Here is a 6370-nt window from a genome sequence, read left to right as displayed (position 1 = left end):
TTGGCAAAATCAACAAACCAATGTGTTTCATGAATTCGACTTACCTCGAAGATATGCTCATCAGGAAAACTCTCATTAATTGGAACAAGTAAAGAAGTTAAATCATTTTGTTCCAACCTCGATAGATGACCAGCTACTTGATTTTCAACACCCTTTCTGTCTTGGACCTCAAGGTTAAATTCTTAAAGTAAAAGTATCCAATGAATTAATCTCGATTTAGCATCTTTCTTCATGAGTAAATACTTAATGGCGGCATGATTGGTAAACACTATAACTTTGGTACCTATAAGATATGAACAGAACTTGTTTAAAGCAAAAACTATAGTAAAGAGTTATTTTTTAGTTATCGTGTAACTGAGTTGGGCTCCTACCAAAGTTCTGCTTGTATAGTAGATAGGATGAGACACTTTGTTTCTTTTTTGACTCATCACAGCTCCAACAGCAAAACCGCTTACATCCCATCATAGCTCCAATTAGGTGTAACAATTATTGGGGCCGAGATTAACTGGCTTTTCAATTCATTGAAAGCTTCTAAACATGCTTTGTTAAAATAAAACACAATATCTTTTTCCAAAAGCATACATAAAGGTTTAGAAATCTTCAAAAAATCTTTGATAAATCTACGATAAAAACCAGCATGGCCTAAGAAACTTCTAACTCCTTTCACACTAACTGGAGGCGATAATATTTCAATTACGTCCACCTTTGCTTTATCTACTTCAATTCCTTTTTTGGAAATTTTATGTCTTAATACAATTCCCTCATTAACCATAAAATGTCATTTCTCCAAGTTAAGGACAAGATTCGTCTCCTTGCATCTTTTTAGTACCTTAGCCAAATTACTCAAAAAAACATCATAAGTGTTACCAAAAATAGAAAAATAATCCATGAAAACCTCAACAAAATTTTCAACCATATTAGTGAAAATTGCCATCATACATTGCTGAAATGTGGCAGGTGTGTTACATAAGCGAAAAGGCATTCACCTAAAAGCAAATGTACTGTATGGATAGGTAATAGTAGTTTTACGCTGGTCTTCCAAGGCTACAACTATTTGGTTGTATCCCAAATATCCATTTAAAAAGTAGTAAAATTTGTTACTTGCCAGTCAATCTAACATCTGATCCATAAAAGATAATGGTAAATGGTCCTTACGAGTGGTTTTGTTCAATTTTCTATAGTCAATACAGATTCTCCAACTTGTGATAGTTCTCATCGAGATTAACTCATTACGTTCATTCTCGACAATCGTTATTGCACCTTTCTTTGGTACACATTTTACCGGATTTACCCATGAACTATCTAAGATGGGGTAGATAATTCCTGCATCTAACCATTTGATCACTTCCTTCCATATTACCTCTTTCGTGATAGGGTTAAGTCTCTTTTTCCTATTGATTCTACCTCGCTCACCTTCTTATAAAATAATCTGATGCTTACACAAGGAACAACTTATACCTCGTATGTCAGCTATGGTCTAACCAATTGCCTTTTTTAAATTTCTTTAAAACAACAATCAATTGATCCTCTTGGTTTTCTTTAGTTCTGTTGAAAAAAATCACAGACAAAGTAAAATTTTTACCTAAAAAGCATATTTTAAATGAGACAGAAGTACATTTAGTTCAAGCTTATGCGGTTCTTAGATTAACAACTTGGGTTGTGTAAATTCCCAATCTTCCAACTCTAGCGGTTTGAACCGCAGTGGCTGAGCATAACTCCTCATATTGGCTTCCATCGAAGCCATGTTTTCATTAACTTTTTCATCTTCTAATTGTTCAAACCTTAAAGTGTTCTCCAACGGGTCTTCTTCAATATTGCTCTCCCATTGCATAGAAACTAAGGTTTCTAATTCCTCTATTACTGAACATTCCTCCATCAGATCGATAAATTTCATGGCCTTCAGAATGTTAAATGTTACCTGGTCATCTTGAAATCTCATTGTGAGTTCTCCGTTTTGCACATCTATCAATGTTCTTCCCATGGCTAGAAAAGGTCTGCCTAGGATGATCAGAACTTCTTTATCTACTTCACAGTCTAACACAACAAAGTTAGTAGGAAAAATAAACTTATCAACTCTTACCAAAACATCCTCAATCTTTCCTTTGGGATATGCTAAAGATCGACCCACAAGTTGAAGTGTCACAGTGTGGGTCTTACTTCACTTATTCCTAACAATTTGAAAATAGATTTGGGCATCAAGTTTATGCTTGCTCCAAGGTCGTACAAAACTTTACCACAGTGAGATTCTCCAATGTTATAGGGTATCGTAAAGCTTCCAAGGTCTTTCAATTTCGGAGGTAGGGTGTTCTGTAAGAATGCACTGCACTCCTTCGTCAAAGAAACAGTCTCATACTCACCAATTCCTTTCTTCTTGGACAAAATATCCTTCATAAACTTCACGTAGTTGGGCATTTTTTCTAAAGCCTCCACCAACAGGATAATAATGTGTAGTTTCTTTAGAACATCCAAGAACTTCTTGAATTGTACCTCCTATTTTTGCTTATGCTACTGAAGTATTTGAGGATATGGAACTTTAGGTTGAAATGGACAACTTTTCGGAGGAGGCAAATCTACAAAAGAAGGTGTCAGCTTTTCAAAATTCACTAGTTTAGGATTTATCACGTCAGAACTTTCAGCATCTGGCTTTTTTGGTGTAGGAACTTCAACTATTAGTTGACTTTCCTTCTCTTTAGTAGGCTCATCTTCAATCACAACCTCCTTGGGTTCCAAAATCTTACCACTTCATAATGCAACTACCTTGCAATGTTCCTTATCAAAATTCCTTGGATTTTTCGTATCGCTCAGCAAGGCTCCTTATGGTATACTACGAAACTTAGTAGCTAATTGATCCATTTGGTTCTCCATATTTTTCAGTGTTGCTGCTTGACTTTGGATCAAAGCGTCATTTTTCACCATGTACGCCTTCAACAAGTCTTCCAAACTATTTGATGATTCAGCTTGAGGTGGTTTTAGGGCTTGTTGACTAAACCTTTGAGATTGGTTGGGTCTACGGTGCATATAAGTGTTCGGTCCATTTCCTTGGTTGCTCTAGGAAAAGTTCGGATGATTACGCTACGAAGGATTGTAGAATTTAGACTGCAGTCTTTGTCCACTAATATTTTAATACATATTCCTTACATAATACACAGATTCTGGGTTTGAAGGGCAATTCTCGAAAGAATGACCATCCCAACAACATACGCAGGAAACTGCATCATACTAACTTCGTGATTGAGCTACAAAATTATTAGAATTATTAGTGGTAAATTGTTTTAGTATAGAGAATATAGAAGATACCTTAGTAGAGAGTGAAGTGAGAGCACCAACTTTATAAACTCTGACTACTCATCTTCCTGAAATTGCTCGATTTGTCGGCCATTGGTAGTTGTTGCTAGCAATCCTTTTAATGATCTCGTAAGCCTTGTTATAAGAATTAGAAAAAATTGCACCATTCATAGAAACATCTACCATCAATCTTGTATGTGCATTGAGACCGTTATAAAATGTCTCCAATTAAATACAATGAAGAATCCCATAATGAGGAAACTTATCAAGCAATTCCTTGAATCTTTCCCACGCCTTGTATAAGGACTCATCATCCAATTATTGAAAAGTAGTTATCTCATTTCGCAACTTCGTGTTCTTACTCGGTGGAAAGCATTTTACGAAAAACCTTTCTGCTAATTCTTTCCATGTAGATATTTAACTTGGTGGCAATGAATTCAGCCATGCCTGTGCTCAATCTCACAATGAGTATGAAAACAACTTCAACCTTAATGCATCTTTAGTCACACCAGCTATCTTAAATGAATCACTCACCTCCATGAATAATCGAAGGTGAAGATGTGGATCATCTATGGCCATACCACTAAACTGGCCCACCATTTGGAGCATTTGAAACATCACTTGTTTCAATTCGAATTGGGGTGCCTCAATATCTGACCTCCTAATTCTTAGATTTAACTCATTGAAGAGTGGCACAGCGTATTGTCTGATGGCACAATCCTTATCATCCAGAATAAGGATTGGGTTGTACACATGGTTGCCTCCATTACCTTGTCAATAATTTTGATTTCCAAGGTCTATCTCGACTTTTCTTTGAGCAAATCTCTCGCGTCTTCTATGTCTATATGTCCGCTCAATTTCAGGGTCTATAAGTAATAGATCGAAGATTCGATCTATACTCATAAACATCTAATAAATAAATCACAGATAAAGAATAAAGAATAAATTACTAATGTTAGATATTATATAAAAGCCAAACAGTAAAGAAAATTCACAAAGAATGATTAAGGCAACAGTCCTCGGCAACGAGGCCAAAAACTTTAACGGGATTTTTGTGCAAGTGTAAACAGTTGTTCAAGTAATAAGTAAGTAAAATGTGTTATCATCTCCACAAGAACTATGTGTGTTAATTGATTATTTGAAAAAATTATAGATTCACAATTTGGTATAAATATACAATAATTTCAATGATGATTATTTAACTAGATTAATTTATCCCTAATGCAAATTTAAACTAAGCATGCAAAATTATCTACATGTATGAATGGATTTTAGCAACATAAACACAACTTCAACAATCAATAACATGTATACGCTAGGATAATTTAATAGTGTTCAGAAAACATTCCATGGTAACTCGATCTTTCATGAGTTTAGAAACCAAATTAAATCCTTTTGGATCTTTTACTTAGTGAAACATGCATTTTATTGATCATATTAAACTAAGGGTTTCTTAGTATTTATGCGAGGTAACAGGGACAATTAAGTTTGAAACAATTTTATCACATAAACCTAAAACCTATGCAAGATAATAAAGTTAACTAAAGATATTATGAACCTTTAATTTAGTCAGGTTTAATGATTTAAATTGAGCATTGCACTTTTCAACATGTGTCTACTAGTCATCATTTGGTTAGGATCGTTCAGCTAATCTGAATGTATCCAATCACATATGAGTGAAATACATCTTGATTTTAATTGAAAACATGATCAACTGAGGCACAAACAAGTTAAAAATAAATCAAACAAATATTATTGAATTAACATAATCATCTAGCTAAACAGAATTAAGCTATCATTATTGATTGCAAGATCAATAAACACTTAAACTCTAATTCAATTTAGTAGCCTTTCGAATATTTCTGACTGAGGTGTTTCTCTAATTCGCCCGTTACTCCTTTGCTAAGGGTTTCTCAAGGTGGCCAGCCAAAAGAAGTCTTGTCAAGGATTTTATTGGCTAAAGAATGGAAGGGAAATGGAGTGGCTAGGCATGGGGAAAAAGGAAAGAGGAATGGAATGAGAGAAAAGAATGTAGAATGAGAGATGTATTATGAATGAAGGGATATTGGATGACGGATGAGTAGTGTGGTATTTATAGGTGAATGTGAGGGCAAAGTTTACTAAAAATTGAGTTTAAAATCCCTCCATCTTCTCCATTTCATGGTCGGCCACAAATTATGGAAAAGGAGATGGTTTGGTTGATTATTTCAAACATAAAATCATGTTATAATTAGCATAGAGTGGATGGTTTCAAAGGCATAGTTTGTGTGCTGATTTCAAATTAAATTGAAATTTCAGGGACTTCTAACAAAATATCCCGAAGTTGATTATTGGGCAGTCATATGCTTGTGTCAAAATTTGGCTTGACTCCCCCTTATTGGATGGTTTCATGAACCAAACCTTAATCATCTTTAAACCAAAATATTTTCCATCACCAAAATGTGTAGTTTTTAATCATCTTTAAACCAAAATATTTTCCATCACCAAAATGTGTTAACATTAATTTCATAAATATTCCTTTTTACAGTCCCTATGGGTACGATAACTCGACATTTACTTGTCACTTTATTACTTGTTGCGATTGTGTACACTTGCACATTTTCGTCTTTCCAAGTTTTTGGCACCATTGCCGGGGACTGCTTTAAAAAGAAGTCATTATTTGTAAATCTATTTTTACATTTTGGTTTATTTATTTTCCTGTTTAAATCTTTACTTACTTAATCTTTTTGTGATTATGTCAGGTGTTTATGAGTATTGACCAGATTATTGACTTACTCCCTATGGACCCTGAAATAGAACGAACCTTTAGATAGCAAAGAAGACAAGCGAACCAGAAAAGGACCGAAAAGATAAACTTTGAGAATATGAATCAAGGAAATGGAGCAAACCTTGCTCAGAATCCTATACTTATTGCTGATGATAGGGATAGAGCTTTACGACAGTATGCCGTGCTAGTATTTAACGATCTTAATTCGGGATTAAGAGACCTGAAATTGAGGCACAACAATTCGAGCTGAAGCCAGTCATGTTCTAGATGCTTCAGACTGTGGGCCAATTCAGTGGAATGCCTACTGAAGATCCTCAT

The 6370-nt window shown here is 34.7% G+C and overlaps 1 non-coding gene across 1 annotated transcript; it reads left to right on the top strand.

The window, feature by feature from the left end:
- The first annotated feature begins 3529 nt into the window (after positions 1–3529).
- On the top strand, positions 3530–3636 carry LOC121216524 (small nucleolar RNA R71). Its single transcript, XR_005912705.1, has one exon. It is a non-coding gene; the product is annotated as a small nucleolar RNA R71 (small nucleolar RNA).
- Positions 3637–6370: the final 2734 nt, after the last annotated feature.

This window comes from Gossypium hirsutum, chromosome D04 (genome assembly GCF_007990345.1).
Source record: "Gossypium hirsutum isolate 1008001.06 chromosome D04, Gossypium_hirsutum_v2.1, whole genome shotgun sequence".
Lineage (NCBI taxonomy): Eukaryota > Viridiplantae > Streptophyta > Magnoliopsida > Malvales > Malvaceae > Gossypium > Gossypium hirsutum.
The sequence above is the reverse complement of the archived record's forward strand: the minus strand, read 5'-3'. Positions and strand labels throughout refer to the sequence as shown.